The sequence below is a fragment of the Sarcophilus harrisii genome, chromosome 5 (genome assembly GCF_902635505.1).
Source record: "Sarcophilus harrisii chromosome 5, mSarHar1.11, whole genome shotgun sequence".
Lineage (NCBI taxonomy): Eukaryota > Metazoa > Chordata > Mammalia > Dasyuromorphia > Dasyuridae > Sarcophilus > Sarcophilus harrisii.
The window spans coordinates 61,659,764-61,680,135 of record NC_045430.1 but is presented as its reverse complement, the minus strand read 5'-3'; the positions used below and the strand labels follow the sequence as shown (position 1 = coordinate 61,680,135).

The 20,372-nt window shown below is 36.4% G+C and overlaps 1 protein-coding gene across 12 annotated transcripts in view; it reads right to left on the bottom strand.

The window, feature by feature from the left end:
• The window catches only part of ERC1 (ELKS/RAB6-interacting/CAST family member 1), a 339,530-nt gene extending 320,485 nt beyond the window's left edge, over nt 1-19,045 (bottom strand). For all 12 annotated transcript variants that reach the window (XM_031939566.1, XM_031939573.1, XM_031939569.1 and 9 more), the window contains exon 1: nt 18,965-19,045. The gene's annotated coding sequence lies outside the window, so the exon portion shown is untranslated. The remainder of the gene's footprint in view (nt 1-18,964) is intronic.
• Nucleotides 19,046-20,372: the final 1,327 nt, after the last annotated feature.

Sequence of the window (20,372 nt, the reverse complement as noted above, 5' to 3'; positions counted from 1 at the left end):
AGTGAAATAAGCAGAACAAGATCATTATACACTTCAACAATACTGTATGAGGGATGTATTCTGAAGGAAGTGAATATATTCGACAAAGAGAAGATCTAATTCAGTTCCAATTGTTCAATGATGGACAGAATTAGCTACACCCAGAGAAGGAACTGGGAAATGAGTGTGAACTGTTTGCATTTTTGTTTTTCTTCCCAGGTTATTTTTACCTTCTGAATCCAATTCTTCCTGTACAATAAGAGAACTGTTTGGTTCTGCACACATATATTGTATCTAAGAGATACTATAACATATTTAACATGTATAAGACTGTCTGCCACCTAGGGGAGGGGGTGGAGGGAGGGAAGGGAAAAGTCAGAACAGAAGTGAGTGCAAGGGATAATATAAAAAATTACCCATGCATATGTGTTGTCAATAAAAAGTTATAATAAGAAAAAAAAAGATAGTATTCAACATTTGTTTCTATAAGATTTTGAGCTTCAAATTTTTCTTCTTCCTTTTATCTCCCTCCTTATCAAGATAGCTAGCAATCTGATAATAGGTTATACATGTACAAGGATTTTAAACATATTTCATTTTAGTCATGTTGTGAAAGAAACATCAGAACAAAAAGGAAAAATCACAATAAAGAAAAAAAGTGAAAATATAATGCTTCAATACTCAGTCTCCAAAGTTCAATAAAGCTGGAAGTGGATGGCATTTTCCTTTCCAAGTCTATTGGAACTGTCTTAGATCACTACACTATTGAAAAGAACTAAGCCAATCATAGTTGATTATCACACATTCTTGATGTTACTGTGTAAAATGTATTCCTCATTCTGCTTGTTTCGCTCAGCATCAGTTCATGTAAATCTTTCCAGGCCTTTCTAAAATTAGCCTGTTCATTGTTTTTTATAGAACAGTAATATTCCACTACCTTCATATACCACAACTTATCCAGCCATTCCCCAATTGACGGGCATATACTAATTTTCCAATTCTTTGCTACCAGAAAAAGAGCTGCTACAAACATTTTTGCACATTGGGTCTTTTTCCCTCTTTTATTTATAATGATTAAATTTATCCATTTTGCATTTCATAATGTTCTCTATCTCATTTGATTATAAATTCTTCCCTTCTCTACAGCTCTCCTAATTTGCTTACAGTATCATCCCTGATGTCTAAATCATGAACCCATTTCAACTATATTTTGATATAGGGGGTGAGATGTTGGCGTATACCTAATTTCTATCATACTATTTTCCAATTTTCCCAGCAATTTTTGTCAAACAGTGAATTCTTATCTCTGAAACTGGAATCTTTAGGTTCATCAATACATGATCAATTTAAAACAAACACTACTGGAATAAAAATATAAATTTCTTTTACCTACAACTCTAAAAATAAATAAATCCTAAGTAATTATTATCTCTTCAGAAGTTACTTTAATTTCTATGCTTCACTAAGTTTTAAAAATAACTTTAAAGTCTTTAAGACTACAAAAGCAGAAAACAAGACCTTATGCAAGACCTACAAGCCAGAAATGCTTCCAATACAGTTCCAGAGACAATATAATCATTTTATTTCAGTAAACAGTACAGAAAAATTGCCTGTAGCAATAAAAAAAGCAAACCTTCTACAAACAGAATCCAGAAACACAATTTTACTCTCCCCTCCTCAGAAACTCAAAATTCCACTCACTCAAGCCCATCAAATTTCAAAATAACATATAAAAAAACAAAGAAATCATTTATTTAAAAAAATTAGGGCATCCTAAGTGGATGCCCACCAATTGGAGAATGGCTGAATAAATTGTGGTATATGAATATTATATTGTTCTGTAAGAAATTTCAGAAAGGTTTGGAGAGATTTACATGAACTGATGCTCAGTGTAATGAGCAGGACCAGAAGATCATTATATACTTCATCAACAATACTATATGATGATCAATTCTGATGGATGTGGCCCTCTTCAACAATGAGATGAACCAAATCAGTTCCAATAGAGCAGTAATGAACTGAACTAGCTAGACCCATTGAAAGAACTCTGGGAGATGACTGAACCACTATAAAGAATTCCCAATCCCTCTATTTTTGTCTGCCTGCATTTTTGATTTCCTTCACAGGTTAATTGTACACTATTTCAAATTCCGATTCTTTTTGTATAGCAAAATAACTTTATGGACATGTATACATATTGTATTTAACTTATACTTTTACATATTTAACATGTATTGGTCAACCTGCCATCTGGGGGGGAGGTGAAGGAAGGGAAAAGATGGAACAAAAGGTTTTGCAATTGTCAATGCTGAAAAATTACCCATGCATATATCTTGTAAATAAAAAGCTATAATAAAAAAAATTAAGGCATCACTAGAATTTTTTATAAAAACCAAATATGAGCAAAGATAAAGAATTTTGACATACACAAAATGTTTAAAAAATTCCAAAATCACTCCTCAGAAAAATCAAAGTATTTGCATTTGAAAACTAGAGATGTTTTTAAATACCTCAATTATAAGTACCTCAAAGATAATAATATTATCAATCATACTATGTATCAGAATCTAAATAATACAGACAAAAGGAGTATTCAAGGAGAAATTCTGAGCCTGGACAATCACATTAACAACAATTAAGAAAATTAGGATATTAACATCTATCTGAACCCAAGCTGGTGCTCAACTCCTATAATTCTTATTACCAGAAGCTAATCCTGGTAAATGCCAGAACTCCAGAGTTCTGAGCTGCAATGAGCTAAAGTCTGACAGAAGGCTACCCATGAAGCAACCAACTCACTCAGGCCAAAAATGAGCAAGTAATAGCTTGTACTCCACTAAAACCTTCAGGTCCTTTAAATATTCAATGGTTGTACACGTATGACTTACTTTCTGAACTCAAATATAAGACTAGAAATTTAGCATTATTAAATGTTTCTAACTGTGATTCACAAAAGACAGATTAGAACAAACCAAATCAATTAAACTGAATCATCATGATGAGGTGTTAGGATTAACATGTAGTTCATCTAAAAAAGTGATAATTATCATACCACTTAATATTAAAAAAGGAAAAAAATCAATCGAACCAAATCACAATATAAAATCAAAAATATACAAGAGCTCTGTGTTTGTTAAGTTCAAAACTGTAAAGCACTAAAGAAAGTAATTCAACAAAAATCATGAAAACTGAATAGCAGACTGATTGTTTTGAATGAGTTAGCTCTAAACATATCGCATACTGAAAGAAATATTAATTGTTTCAATAACCTAAATATTTCTAAAAACAAAAAGGAAAAAACATAATTATTGTATTTCAATTGTAGAGAAGAAAAAAAAATACCATCAAGCAAACAAAATAAATTACTAGATACCAAATAGATGACTGTATAAAAATAAATGTGTACAACAAAAAGGCAATGCATTCATTATTTGAAGCTAATTTCTTAAAAAAAAAAAAAAAAAATTTAACTCACATGAGGAATTCCAACCAAGATATCTGTCTGAACAGAGGGAGACCACTCAGCTCCCAAATACCTATTCTAAAGCTGAAAATTGTACTAGACAGAACAATGATTAAGAAACCCAATGGGAAACTAAAGTAAACAGCTCCTTTGACATCAGAAGTACACAAAATGTGAGCCAGAAATTCACAGGCAATAGGAAAGAAAACTGCAGGACACCAACATAAGCAAATAAGCCCAGCCTCCCAGAGCAACCAGTAACAGATCAGAGAAATGTACAGCTCACAAAACTCTACAGCCAGAAGCAGCAAGAATAGATCCTCCCAAAAAATCTCAAGCTGTCACTAAGCCCCCAGAATGGTCAGAAAGACACAGGGAGAACTGATACCTCTAGGTAGCCAGAAAGTTTAAGAGAATACAGAAACCCCTGGGAGTGGCAGCAGCAAAAGCAAAGTAGCCCTCAGATTAGCTGAGGTATCAGGGAAGCTATGAAGTCTGTATCTCTCCATCCTGAGATAGTATAGAAAGCCTCAAAGATCCAGTGTTCTGAACCCCAAGGATCCAGGAGGACCTGTTCTGAAGATGTCAACAAAGAACCCAAAGGCCCAAAAATGAGATCAAATAGGGCAACTGTCACAACAAAAATATATCAGAAGACAAAATGACTCAGGAACAAAGTCACAATTTAGGAACTAAAGCTGGAGAGATGAGTAAAACAAAGATTTCCAAAATTTCACAAATCTTTTCATAACCTTAACTGGGTCCTCAATGCTTCTAGGCAATCCTTCTCCCATTCCTTTATCCACTCATTGTCCCACTCTCCACAATGGCCCCTCCAAACCTTTTCATCCCTCCTCAAATTTTCTATGACTTCCCTTCCCCAAACTCTCTCAGCTGAAAACTTTGACTCATCCTTACAGGAAAAATGAAGGCCATATGCAGCAAATTCCCTCTTTTCCCCTTTCCTCTCCTATCATTCAGGTGCCTTTTGCCACTTTCTCTTCAGTCCCCTCTCCAACAAATACACATGATGAAATGACCTTACCTCACTCCTTATGAAGGGCAATCCCTCTACATGTTCAAGTGAGGGATGAGACCATACTGTCTCTTTAAACAGAATGCCCCCTGCCATTCTCATTCTTTCACTTATTTTCAATCTCCCTCTTTCTACTGGCTCATTCCTTTTGCTTATAAACATGTCTATTTCTCCTTATTCTCCAAAAAAAAAAAAAAAAAAATCCTCCCTTAATCCCTCCATCCCTGCTATTGTTGTCTCTCTCTTCTGAATTTATAGCTAAACTCCTCAAAAAGACTGTCTGCAAGAGCTGCCTCCACTTTCTTTCTTCTTAACCCTTAATAATTCCACTGAAATTAGCTGAAATTAACTAGTCTTGAAAACCTGAGTTTAAATCTCGCCTCAGGTACTGCATGACCTTGGGCAAGTCACATAATCCTGTTTGCTCCAGTTTCTTCATTTGAAAAATGGAGCTGGAGAAGGAAATAACAAATTACTCCAGCATCTTTGCCAAAAAAAACCTAAATGGGGTCATGAGGAGTCGATCACAAAACAACAACTGTGTATTCAGTTCAGAATGTCTGAAAAGTACTTGGAGATGCAAGATGGAGGGGCCAGCAGAGAATTTGGAGGCACAATAGATAAGTTTAGGAAGCATCAGTTCAGTGATGCTAATTAGATCTAAGGGAGTTGATGATAACTCAGTGAAGTGGTACAGAGGAATAAAAAAAGAAGATGCAGGACAGACCCCCGTTGGGACATTTTTGATTAGAGGGCATGATTTGGAGGAGAGTCCAACAAAAGGCAGCAGAAAAGTGGTCAGAGAGGTAGAAGGAAAACAAGGGAAAGAGTGGTAGCCTGAAAACCCCGAGAGAAGAGAAGGCTGCAAAAAGAATTGAGGAAAGACCATTGGATTTGATAAGTAGAAGAACATTTGTAACTTTGAAGAGAACAATTTCAGTGGAATTATTAAGGCTACCTAGCTGCCCTAAATGTCTAGCAGAGAACTTAAAACACCTTAAATTTCCTTTTCTTGAAAGCCCTTCCTATCTTCCCCACAACTGTATAGGGTTAATATTATTCTCCCAGTTCCTTCAGCATCCAACCTAGGAGACATCTTGGATTCCTCACTATCTTGCATGCCTCATATCCAAGCTATCCTGTCAATTTCTCTTTCACAGCATCTCACTAATACACCCTCCTCTTCTCTCCTGTTGTCACTACCAACACTCTTATTGCAGGCCCTCATCAACTCATACCCAAATTATTGCATAGCCTGCTAATAAGGTTAGTCTGCCTCAACTGTCTCTCCAGTCCAATTCTCCTCTATTCAATCAATACTTAAAGCAATTTTTCTAAAGTGAATCTAGTTGTATCATCTTCTACTCAATAAATTCCACTGCCTTACCTATTGCCTAAAGGGGCAAATACAAAATGTTCTTTTTGCTATTTTTACCCTACCGGGTACTCTTTTAATGAAATATCTCTTGACTGCTCCATAAATGAGGCATTTCATCTCTCAGCATCAGAAATTTTCTTTGACTATTCACCAGGCCTGGAATGCTTTCCCTCCTCCACTCTAATGATCTCCCTGGCTTCCTTTAAATCTCAATTAAAATCCCACTGCTATTGGAAGTCTTAATTCCAGTGCCTTACTTCCATTGTTTCCTATTTATCCTATAGATAACTTGCTTTGTATATATTTGTTTCCACGTTATCTCTTTTCCTTTTTTAGTATCCCTGGCACTTAACATGTCTGGTACACTGGTAGGTTTTTAATAAATGTTTATTGATTGATTACTCTAGAAATCCTCAAAACAGAATATAGCTCCATAACATACTCTCCATAATACTAACAAATATGTGAAGGGAGATAAAAAGAATTTTCCACAAGGATTACAAGAATATCTTGAAGAAATGAAGCAATAAATTAAAACAAAATAAAAGTTCTAGAGAAAAAACTGATAGCAGAATAAAGAACTCAGAAAAGAAAGCAATAAAATTTGTCTAGCTAATGGATTCCCTGACAAATGAATTAGACTAAATTGAAATCAATGACTCTAAGATAGCAAGAAATAGGAAAACAAATCAAAAGAATGAAAAATCAGAAGAAAATATAAGCTATCTGATATGAAAAACTACTGGTCATGAAAACTGGCTAAGGAAAGAGGTCTTTTTAAAGAAACAATGAATTCAGGGCAGCTAGGTGGCATAGGCTTTAAAGTCAAAAGGTCCTGAGTTCAAATCCAACCTCAGATGTTGATGATTTCTAGCTGTGTGATCCTGGGCAAATCACTAAATTTCAACTGCCTGACCCCCCCCAAAAAAAAAAAATTCAAAAAACAAACAACAAATCCCCTGAAAATTATTATTTAAAAAACAACATGAATGTTATACATCAAGAAATCACAAATTAAAATTATCTAGACTTATTAGAATAATAATAAAAAAAGTAAAAATGCATTGATCACCTGAAATAAATCCCAAAAGGCAAAGTTCTAAGTATGTCAGCTTCAAAAAACGAAGTTCCCACAGCAAAGAAAAATCAGCAAGTATTGGTAAAAAAGCAATCGCAGGACAACCATTTGTTGAAATGCATACTGCATTCATCTTCACTGCCCTGGTTCCATTCCTGCCTCTCCAGGTGTTTCCACCTTTTCCCCAAACAAGCATGATCCCTGTCTTCCAGATTCTTTTTATAGGTTTATTTCCATTTTTATGTGTTTCCACCATTTAGAAGGTAAAATCCTCAAGTATAGGAATTGCCTTTTTGAATATATTTAACTTCATAATGCCCAGGCACTTTGTAGGCAATTAATAAGCAATTTATCTATTTATCTAAAAAAACAAAAAAAAAAAATGTTTACATGCAAAAATATCATCCCATGTGGGAAAATGGACTTTAATGAAAAAGAATTTTCTAGCTTTTCTGATGAAAAGATGAGACAGGAGTAGGAATTCTGAAATATGAGCACAATAGTACAGAGAAAACAAAAAAGTAAATTCATTTGGACAATTGGCAAGATCTATATGATGATGTATTACTAATATTATAAGAACAGAAAAACAAGTATTCTTTAAGAACTTATCTTCAAATGGTAGAGGCAATTAAATAAGAAAAACAGAAGTCCTGGGAATGGATTAATTCTGTTCTTGGGATTTGAAAAGGAGAAAGGGAAGGTAGGGTAAAAGGAATATACTAGTGTACAGAGCAGGATGAAATTTGCTATTTCTCAATATTGTGATATGGAAGAAAACTATACAAAAACATGGAAAAAGGCTTGAACAAAGCAGGCCTTCAAGGAACCTTATTTTTATCTGAAACGAAGAAGGAACACACACACACACACACACACACACACACACACACACACACACACCCCTACCTGGTGAAGAAATAGAATCAAACTTAGAACTACCTAAAAGTCCCTCATCAGTTGCTGAATGGGGGTACTCTGCTATGTGAATGTACTAGTATTTGAATATTAATGTGCTGTAAGAAATTTTTTTAGAAGATAATTTCAAATAATTCTGTGTAATATCAACAGAAGTAGAGTGAAATGAGCAGAATCAGAGAACAATCCACAGAGTAAAGAAAATGAAATTTGAAAGACTTAAGTCTGACATTTTTTAAAAAGTCTACTGAAACATATTTTAAATAAACAGAAGGGGGAAAAAGTTTCAGAAGGAAGCAGAGATAAGCAGAACAGTTTTGAAACTATAATATAGAATTGTCACCTTATTTTAAAAAAAATGAAACAATGAAAAGTGTCTTTGTCATCTGTGTTCAACAAGGATAAAACAATAAGACCAGAATCACTATTACTATTTAATATAATACTAAAAATGCATGCTCTATAAAAAAGAAGAGAAAGAAAAATCAAATTGTTAAAAATAGGCCAAGGGGAAATAACTGATTTTTTGGCAGATGATATAATGGTCTATCCTAAGAACCAAAAAAATTAAATGAATCAATTAATGACAAAATTATAGAATATAAAATAAAGTCATGAAAACATAAACATTTCTATTACCAAGAAACTTCAGCATAAAATGAGAAATTCCATTAAAACTAAAACAATAACTAGAAAGGATCACAGAGATAAAATGAACAATTTTTATTACACAAAGTCAAATTTTTCCTGTACAATCAAAACAAATGCAGCTAAAATTAAAAAGAGAAATAAATGGGGGGGGGGGAATCTTTGTAATAAGTTTCTCTGAGAAAGGTTTCATTTCCATTAACATATAAGGACTTATCCAAACATATTAAGAACAATAGCCATATCTAATGGATAAATGACCAAAGAATAGGAACAAGCAGTTTTCAAAATAAGAAAAATCAATATATATCACAATAACCATATTTTAAGGAAAAATTTAAATTACTAACAATTAGAAAAATGCAAATTGAAACAAATCTTATGTTTCACCAAATTCTCATCAGACTGGCAAAGATGACTTAAAAAAAACAAAAAAACAATTTTTGGAGTTACACATTACTGTCCTGTTGTTAAAAACCCTGCACTGACCCAGCTGCTCTAAAATACAATGTGCAATCATTCCCAAAATGTCATTAAACTATGACCCTTGTAATATTATTTACTATACCCCCCAAACTCAAAGAAAGCAGAAGAGAACCCATACATACATAATATTACATACAAAAATAATAAGAGGAGCTATTTTGGTGGAGGAAAAGAACTAAAAACTAAGGAGGTGACCAGTTGAGGAAATGGTTGACCAAATTATGACATATGAAGGTAAAGGAATATGTTGCACCCTAAGAAAAAAAATGAATAGTTTCAGAGAAATCTGGGCAGACTTTTAGGAACTGATAGACTGAAAATGAACAGAACCAAAAGAATAATTCATGCAATAACAGTAACATTAGAAATAAAAACAACTTTTAAAAACTTAAATAATCTAATCAATGCAACAACCAACCACAATTCCACAGAACTGATGATGAAACATGATGCGCTATCTACCAACAGACAGATGACAGACTCAAGACGCACTATAAGATATATGTTTTTCAGACACAATCAATATAGAATTTTGTTTTGCTTGGCTATGTATATGTTACCAGAGCTTCGTTTTTCCTTTTTTTTTCCCTCTAAATTGTGGGAAGAGTGTTATCCATTTGTAGAAAGGAAGAGACTTGGCAATAAGATAGCAAAAAAGAAAAAGAAACTTGAAGCATTATTTTAACGCACAGGGAAAGAACAGAAGGAATAAATAATTATAATTTCTAGTTATATAATTTCTAATTATATATTTCTAGAACCATAAGAATCAACAGCATATGATAAATCAAGAAAGCTAATGTGAAACATTAGGCTTCACCAAGACAGACTGTACACTGCAACAAGAAAGTGATAGTTCAAGTATATTGTCCTTTGATGAGACTATATCTGGAGTTCAAACACCTAAATTAAGAAAAAGTAATTTGGAGGGGAAACCAAACCCTAATATCCTTGCCATATTCAGGCCAGTTGAAAGAAGTAAGGATTTTTAGCCTAGAGCAAAGAATATTCAAGGAGAACATAATAGTTATCTTCAAGTTCTTGAATGGCTATCTTGTGGAAGAAGGACTAGTCTACTTATTTCCATGGGACAAAACAAGGTACAGAAAGGCAAATTTAGATCTGATATCAGAAAATCTTCTGAACAATTAAAGCTGTCTCAAAGTAGAGTGGTCTGTCTTGGGAGGTAAAGCATTCCCCTTCATTAGAGATCTTCACACAAAACCTAGCTTACCATTTTTCAAGTGTGTTGTCATGGTGATTCTTTTCCTGGTATGGATTATACTAATTTCCCCTAAAGTCCTTCCAATAAAATTTTGTGATTCTGTGTAAATCAGAAAAATCTGAAAAATTCCAGGTCTGCCCTTAGTGTCAAAGTGGGCACAAACCAACATCTCAACTTCCTCATCTACATAAAAAAGGATAACATTTTACAGCCAATATCACAAGTTATTGTGAAGTACAAATGAGACAATTAGGTAAACTATCATGTCAGCTGTTATTTTACAATTCTTTACATTCCAAAGGACCTTTCTTTAGACATAGAGAACAAAAACAAAATTAGAGATGAGTCCTCATATGCCCAGCTCATTGGAAAAAAGAAAACAAGCATTTATTAAATGCCTATTATGTGCCAGGCATTGTATTAAATCCTTTACAAATGTTGCATTTAATCATCACTCCAAGTCTAGGAAACTATTCTTACCCCCATTTTACAGCTGAGGAAGCTAAGGTATTGGGAGTGACTTGACAGAGGTCTGTCACTACTACCTGAGTATCTGAAGTCACATCTGAACTCAGGTGTTCCTGACTTTGGGTAAGTGCTCTATCCTCTCCATCACCTAGCTGCCTTATTGTACATTAAAATACTTCCTAAATAGCTGTCCTATTGCTTCTTTATTACTCTACTTTCTTCTAACATAGATTTTAAAAAGAAAAAAGTACTTTTGTCAATGGTAGTATCAACTTATGACAACTCAATCTATACTATAAAAGTCTAATCTGTCCCATCATGTGGACTGGCTACAATGAAAAAAAGAGTTGGAAGACTCTGAGATGAGTAGGAATTATAAGGCCAGGATATAGGAATTAATGAATAAATGAAAAAGCATTTGTGAAGCACTTACTAGTGATAAGGACTATTCAGAGCAATAGGGATAAAAAGCTGAAGAGATAAGAAATGAGAAGATTATAGAGTAGTGGCAAGGAGTTTCTTTTCTGCTCTCCCCTCATTTTTCCTTTCACTATGCTAAGATTCTGTTAAAAAGTAGTAATAAATACCAGCAATAGGAAGAAAGAGTGGCAGAATCTTTCTCTAAATTACCAGAAAGTCTCCAAACTTTTTTGATGCAAACATCAATTTTAAAAATTGCAGTACAACCTAAATATATTACTTATTTATAAATAATATGCACTAATTCTAGGGCACTAATAATTTTGTGTGCCATAAAAATTGTTGAAATCATAAATTTTGAAAGAATGAGATAAAAATTACATCTAGTCAGAGGGAATAGGAATCCCTACAATTTAGGGAAGTGATGTGGTCAGAAATGTGCATTTGGAAAATCAATTTGTTAGTTATGTGGAGGATGGATGGGAAAGGGAAGAGACCAATTAGGAAGCCACTGCAACAGAAAGCCAGAGAAGCCAGGAAGGATAGATAAGGGGGGAAAAATCTAAGTATAGGGATCAACTAGTGAAAATGATTAAAATCAAGAAACTGAATGTCTTGTGCAATGAACAGCAAGGACACTGGAGTTTTTGGTTTGGAGAGTACATAGTAGTGTGCAAAGCATAAGACTGGAAAGGTAGGAAAAGAGCAACTTATGAATGGCTTTAAATGTCTAATAGAAGATTTTATATTTTATTCCAGAGGTGATAAAAGTTTAGGGAAGTGATATAGTTAGAACTGAGATTTAGAACAAAGAACCTGACAGCACAATAGAGAATTGACTGGGGTGGGAAGAACTTAAGGCAGGAAGATTAACCAAAAGGTTACTGTAATAGTCCAGGTATGAGATGATAAAAGTTTGTGCCAAAATAATAGCAGTGTCAGCAGAGAAAAGGTAGAATATATGGAGAAATATTATGAAGGGTAAAAACAGTAAGACTTGACAAAAAAATTGGATATGGAGGAGAAAGTAAGAAGTTGAGGATGACACCTAACTTGTGAACCTGTGTTACTAGAAAGATGGCAGTAGAAACAGTAACAAGAAAAGTTCAGAAGAGGAGATTTGGGGAGAAAAATACTAAGATATGTTGGGTTTACAATTTAGGCAGGTAAGAGCAGCTAGGTGGCTCAGTGGATAGTGGGTCCTGGAATCAGGAGGACCTGAATTCAAATTTGACCTCACTTAACACTTAATAGCTGTGTGATCCTGGGCAAGTCACTTAATCCCAACTGCCTCACTACCACCATATAAGCAGTGGGAGATGGAGGTAAGGTTAGAGCTAGATAAATAGATCAAAGAATCATTTGTATAGAGATGATAATTGAAAGTATAGGAGCTGATGATTTCACTTTCATAAAGTGAAACAGTGGAGAGAGAAAAGGCCCCAGGACAAAGTCTTTGGGGACCACCTACTCTGACCAGAAGTTAACAGTATAAAGATACTGCTAAGAAGAGAAGGAATAATCAAACAGGTGGGAGGAGATCTAGAATAGAAAAGAGAACCTAAAAGAGATGAGGGAATCACAAATAAGAGGGTGAGCAAGAGTGTCAAAGGTTACAGAGAAGAGAAGAATGAAAATTAAGAAAAGGCCACTGGAATTGGCAATTAAGAGATCACTGGTAACTTTGAAAAGAGAAGTTTAGATTGAATGATAAGGTTGGAAGCCAATTAGAACAGGGATAAGAAGAAAGTGAGAAGAGAAAAAGTAGAGCTATGAGAAAGAGTTACAGAGAGAATAAGAAGAAATGAGGTAGAGGCACCTATCCTTGAGATATCCTTCTCAAGGAGTTTAGTCTCCCAAAAGGAAGAGAGATATGGGACAGACAGGACGAATGGAGTGAAGGGGAAGACAGAGTGAATTTGAGGACTGAGGAGACGTGAATATAGGAAGTAGGGAAGCAGTCAAATACAAAGAGAACCTGAAAATAAGTAGAGAATAAGGATGATGAAGAGGAGAGAACAATCTCCTGAAGAAGATAAGGAAGAATGGAATAATTTATTCAAAAACAGGGGTCTGCTTTGGTAAGGAAATGGATCAATTCTTCTTGTGAGATACAGCAGAGGTTGAGATAATAGCAGAAGACACCTGAATGTTAAACGGTGAAAGAGTTTAAAAGATGGGTAAATTTGAAAAAGTGATTGAGATAAAATATTTTTTAAAACTATACTTTTAAAAATTGGTTAAAAGCTTAAATTACAACCCAAGTAATAAACTTGAAAACTTCTTTTTTACAAGAAGAAAAATAAATCATTACAATATATTTACTAACTTTGGGGAGGAAATCAAACTAAGAATCTACAAAACTGAAAATTTCTCATTGCCTACCCCCAGCAATTATCTTTAAACAGCAATTTCTTTTCCCCAAAGAATACAATAAGTTATTCTGACATTATATTATCAAATGCTGTAGCACATTTATAGAACAATAATAAATTATATAAATTATAATTTTTAATGTTATTTCTTATTAAAATTAAACATAACTATAGTTTTGTGCTAAGAAAACAAGATGGCACAATGGACAGAATGGCAGGACAGGTCTAGAGTGAAGAAGACATCTTTCTGGGTTCAAATCTGGCATAAGAAACTTACTAACTGGTGTGACCCTATGCAAATCACTTAACCTTGATTACCTCGATTCCCTCATAGGTAAAACAAGCTGGACAAGGAAATGGCAAACCACTTGAGTATCTTTGCCCAAAAACCCCAAAGAACAAATGGTGTCACAAAGACTCATATATGATTGAAATAAGTGAATAACAAAAACAGTCTTGTTCTATACACTTCAGTCAATTTTCAAATTTTGCAAAAACCTTCACTGTCACTAAAATGATTAAGATCTCGGCTTTAAGAATGGCTGAAACAAAAAATTAAAATATTAAAACTTAAAACATTCAAAATTCATAAAACTAAATGTCAAATATTTTAATAATTAAACTTTCAAATTATGTTCTTTTGCAAGTTCACAGCATTTATACTTCTGAAGTTTATTAAAGCTTAAAACTGAATTAAAACTTTTGGGAAACTGTTTATGGAGATAAACAAAAGACTGATATATGAATGGGTAGATAAAAGTAATAGGAAGGCAGAGAGGAAGGAAAAGAGAAAAGGAAGAAAAGAGAAAGAGAGGGAGAGAAAAAAGGAGGGAGAGAGGGAGAGAGAAAGGGAGGAAGGGAGGGAGAAGGAAGGGAGGGAGGGAGGAAGAAGAGAGGGAGGAAAGGAGGGAGGGAGGGAGGGAGGGAAATTAATGTGCATATTTTAGAGAAACAGGGTAATACAGTTATATAAACATGAAAGGGCTATTCTGATGCCACTGTGATATGGAGGTGTCTCTGGTTTCTTCAAGGTTATATTAGTAAATATAAACTCTGGCAGATTCTATCAGACTGGAAAAGTATCAATTTGGCCCCAGAAACACATTGAATCTCTTTTCAAGGACCAGTCTAGCTAATCATGGATAATCACCAGTAGATTAGTAAACCACCTGGTAACGAAGCTTTTTTTCACCATGCAATATACAAAAAACAGAGAAATAAAAATTATTTTCGGTCCTACAACCTCCTTATATCTCCAGTGAAAGTAACAAAGTGACAAGGAAGAGGAACAGAGGGTACTAAGAAACATACAAATTGCAGACCATCAACAAACTTTCATTTGATTGTTGGTACTCTAAATATAAGATTTTTGTCCACTTACTAAGAAGTAAACATATTCTGGAGGAACAAAATCACATCAATCTTTATACTATTGTTATAAATGAATCTACAAAAAAAGCAGTTATAGTTAAATGAAAGACTGGATTACAAGTATTCCTCAGAGAAGCAAAGAAAGGAGTTAGCAGAGTGGAATTTATCAGAAGTTCAAAAGCAACAAGAAATCTTATTTCATTGGACAATTGGCCTTCATGTAAATAATTGTACCTTATGTGCTAATATCTGAGAATGAAAAAATGAAAAAGAAATCCTGTGAAGAACTTAAAAAACAAATCAAAATATACTCCATTCCTTAGCAACTCCATTGCAAAGGTGAGGACAGAGAGAAAGAAATGGAAAGCTATGGAAAAAAACATAAGAGTGCCCAGAAACTTAAAGATTGATTATATTTGTGAGAAGTCTCAAGCCTATATATCCTAAATACTTTCTTCAAAAACAGAAATGGTAAGTACTGGACATGAGCACCAAACAAGGTAACGAGGAATGAAAATCACCAAATTTTAACTGACAGAAAAAGACTTATTATGGATATGGGGAGTTATCCAAGAGTCAGATGTCTGTGTACCATTGAACCATCAACTTTTAAAAACAAAGCATAAAATTTATAACAAGAAAAAATAAGAAAGATTTTAGCACACAAATTAAGAAGTTTTAATTCTGAATTAAACAAACTATTAAAAATCAAAAATGGAAAACAAAGAACTGAAATTCTATTAACATAGATTATGATTTCATTCAATATTAATTAGTAGCTAAATCAAGAGGCCAAAAGACTCTTAGTCAGCAAATAGTTGATTTTCTTGCCAAATAGAAATGGCAACTAAAAACTCAACTATAAAAATCTTACAAAAAAGGATGATGAACAATTATGAGCAGCACCATCTCATAAAGCAGAGAGAAGTAATGGAGGATAAAAACCTGTGAAAAGAAACTTTAGCAAAATATACAACTTGGGAAAGCCATTCCATCCGCACTCTAAGATTAAAAAAAAAAAAAAAAAAAAAGAACAAAGAAAAACGGAAGAGATTTGCAAAAATATTATAAACTTTTTTTGTCACCAAAGAACCACCAAACCTGGACTCTGCACACAGTCCCTTGAGGCACTTACAGAGAAGGTAAAAATGGCAGAAAGGAGAACAAATAAAAAGGAAGGCAACTGGATTGCAACAAGTATATAGAGAGATGTATCAAGGGATGAATACAATTATAATAGCATTGAGGTGCCAATTTACAAAGTATCTAAACAAAGTGTAAAAAAATTTCAGTCCTTACTCTCACATTTTAGGGACACTGTGAAGTCTAAAATATGATCTGCTTCATTGAAAGGAATTTCCAAATCAGTAAGATGACAGATACCTTTTGAGTACTTTGGTGTATACTCTTTATTAATTATTAAACTGAAGACCTTATCACCATAACATAGTGCCCCCCCCCATTTATAGACATAGAATACACACAAATACTTTTAACAGCTTCAAATGGTACACCAAAAAGTAGAATCATTTATATAAGAATTTGTTCAAAACTGCAACTATATAGGGAATTCCAGGTGAAGAAACTCCCTCTTTCAAAGATCAGCAACTTCTGCATCTTATCATCTTAAGAGAACTGTCTACAAAACATGAGTATGGTTTGGAAAAACTCAGCAGTTGTTATGAGACTTTTTCATTTTATTTTCGGTGTACAAGGTTAATGGGGTCAGCCAATAAAACACATATTAAGCTCTTACTATGTATTTCAAGCACACGGCTAAACTCTAGGAATACAGAGAAAGAAAAGAGATGGTCTCTGTTCTTCTGAACTGATAATCCAATGGGAGAGGTAAAATGCAAATGACTATGTACAAAAAAGTTATATACAGGATAAATTGGAAATGATAACCAAAGGGAAAGTTCTAGCATTAAGAGAAAACATGAAAAACTTGCTTTAGAAGGTGGGATTTTAGCTGGAAGTTGAAGGAAGCCATGAGAAAAAGGTGGAGGGTAAAAGCAATGCATCTATTTGTGACACCCTGGAAATAGTGAAAGGGAGTGGAACTATGATTTCAATGATTTAGAGAACTCTAGGATCTAGAAACTCCCTCTACCAAGGCAGGTGCATCTCTGCAACTTTTAGTCTTAAAGAAACCTGCCTAAGTGAATTGCCCAAGATTATGTTGAGGCAGGACTTGAGTTCAGGTCTTCCTGGCTAGCTTTCCAATTCATTACATATTCTCTCTCATCAGGAGTTTTAAAAATGAATGGAAAGATTTACATCTTATCTGTGATTCCACTAAGCAACAGAAAAAAACACCTTAATATCTTACATAAGAAAGTCATGCCAAGAGGCAAGTATCACTGTTGGAAAAGCAAGATATACAATTTCCTTCAGTTATAAGATATTCAACAGAAAAAAAGTGGCCTTCATCTTCTGCTTATCTCATACTTAAATGAATCTAAATGTCAAGTTTCTCAAGAGCAAGTAATCTTATTTTTTTCTTTGTATCCCAAGAACTTAGGGCATTGCAAGTATTTAACGTTTTTGAACTGAAAATAAAGATATCCTACTCACAGCCTTGCAAATACCATTGCACAACTTCAGAAAATTTCATTTAACTTATTTCATATTTCGTTTGTGTTTGAATAGTATTTTAAAATTTTCAAAACTCTAAACTAGACATAAATTTTAATTAGACTAAATTTTAATTTTCCTATCTCAAAAATAAAAACAAGTCACTGTATAATTCCACTTTATATTTGATATCATTAAAAATGGTTAAACATTTACTTTCTAGTTACAATTGGAACCACACTATTTCTTAACTAATACTTGTAACATCCTTACTTACAATCAATTTATGATATAAGCAACTCTTATTTATAAGATATGGAACAGCTTGCTCAATGAAGTGCTGACGAGAAAAGACAACTAATCATACCTATTTTACTGAAACTGGAAGGTGCTTTCTGAAAGTACTTCTCTTAATTATTTTGATTAATTTGATACCAGTCTCTTATTCTCCAAAGTTAGATCAGTCTAGAGAAAATCATTCTCTACATCTCTTTTTGGAACTGTCTTCCATCCACTAACAGGTGGATAGGTAAGGTCAATTCATTGTGAACTTTAAATAGCAAATCTAAGGCAGCAAAGTTTAAAACAAAAATGTGGGTATCGTCTTGGGCAACCTCTCCCTCTGATGGGATTTTTACATTTTCCTGGAAAATGGAATTATAAATTTAACTGGAAAGCAGTGCTCATTACCTAGCACAGTGAATATCAGAACATCAAAAATTTCTCGGAAGTTGAAGGGCCTATTTGAAGAAACACTTTATTTTGTTTAAGTCGATATTTAGTGAAATATCTGCAAATGAAAAACTTCAATTTTAGGAAACTGTCAAACACAAGACGTCAATCATTAAAAACCATACAGTTGTATTTCAAATATCTATTCCCAAGTGTCTCCGACAACCTCAGTGAATTGTCATCCAGAAACGCCTATACAAGTGATTCAGAATCTCTGCTTCCAAGGCCTCCCTGCTCTCACCGCCCCAGTCTGGGAAGGCCAGGAGACCTCCTACGGTACAGCCCAGATAGCCGCGCAGAGCGGGCTTGGCGTCAGGGAGTAGGCGAGGAGGCAGTGGTCACGTCGGGAAGGCAGGTGGGATCAGACCCGGCCGAGTCCCCACGCGGGATCTCCCCTCCGGGTCTTTCACTTCAGATCCATTCATCGCCGCGCCTTCCCTCAAGAACGGCGGCAGGTTTTAATACGCCGGGGGAGGAGGGGGGGGGGGGGGGGGTCTGGCTTCAAAGGCATAGTAAGGAATCCTCCGCTTCCGCGGCAGTTTCATTCACATCGGTCCCCTCTAAGCCTCCCGAACCTCGTGGGGGGCCCCACCCCCACTCTCACGCCTCCCCGCTCCCCGGAGTCGGAGCCCCGTCGAGGTGCGCCCCACGCTCCCCGATCCCCGCATCCTCCCCGGGTATCCCCCAAACCTGCCGCCTCGTCTGCGCCCGGTCTAGCGGCCGATAGGGTGGGGCCGCCCGGCGGGGGAGGGGCGGCGGCCGCCGAGGAGAGGGGGAGGGGAGCAGAGGAGGTGGTCCCGGGCGCCTCACCTTCCAGCCCCACCTCCCTCCCGGGGGGCGCTTCGCCCGGCCGCAGGCTCCGTCCGGGCCGAGACGCCAGAGGCAGCGAGCTTCGCGGGGACTAGACGCTTGGACGTCGGCCGAGCCGAGAGGGCGCCCCCGGTGCCTCCGGCTCCGGCCGCTGCTGCTGCTGCTGCTACTCCGGCGGCTGCAGCCGCTACTGCTGCTCGGACTCCTGCTGCCTCTGCTTCGCCTCCGCCACCACTTCCAAGGCTGCTGTCGCTGTCGCCGCCGCCGCCGCCGCCACAACCAGTGCACAGCCCAGGCGCCTGCCTACGTCACCGCGACCCGCCCAGTCCGCCGGGTGGTGAGGCACAGGGAGTCCCTCCTCCCCCAGCCTTCCTTGTCCCTTTTCCCCCTCCCCTCCGCTTCCCCTTCGGCCAACGCGGAGCTCGGAGGTCTCGTCGGAGCTCTTGGCAGCCCCGCGCGCGCGCACCGGCGGCGCCCGGCTCCTCCCGCCTCTCCCGGGATCCTTCCAGGGCGAGGAGGGGGGCGGGGCAACTTAGAGAAGGCGCGCGCCCGACAAACGATTGCCCTCCTCCCCGGGAGTGAGCACGCGCGCACGCGACTGCCCTCGCTCCCGGGCAACTCGCCGCGCGTGCGCGTACGCGTGCTCACCGGCGCGTGTACACTCACGTATACACACACACACACACATACACACACACACACTCTCTCTCTCCCTCCCTCCCTCCCTCCCTCTTCTCTCTCTCTCTCTCTCTCTCTCTCTCTCTCTCTCTCTCTCTCTCCTTCTCCCACCTTCATCCACCCCCTACACACACTCCTTTCCCCCATTCTTCACCTACAGTTGTGAGAAAAAATAAAACGTACAAAAATCCCTATTAAGTCGGAAGAGGACCAAGAACAATCACAGAAACTCTTCATGACTGATGTCTTTTGATGGTTTCTATGATGATTCTACCTTGGAGTTTACCATTATTCCGGTGACTATTGTCTAACCTGATCTTAGCTTTACGGCTTGTAATAAGTCATTACTCACTATATGACCACAGCCATTGATTTACATGCCGACTTTGTGATAATATCTGAGGCAGGTGGAGATAGTGTGAGCTACTGTTGTTATTGGGAGGGGACCAGTAGTCAGTCCTGAGGGTAGGAGCACTTGGATCTGGGGTCAGGACAGACCTAGATTCAAATCCAGTTACATACTTCTTGGCTGTATGATCCTGGACAAGTCACCTAATCTCTAACAGAAGGGATCCACTCTAGAAGGAAATGGCAAATCACTCCAATATCTTTGTTAAGAAAACTCCAAATAAGGTCCCAAAGGGTCAGACATGACTGAACAACAATATTTATTAATTTTAGAAGTTTGTGATAGTATCTGAAGCAAATGAACAAAGGTGTCATGTAAAAT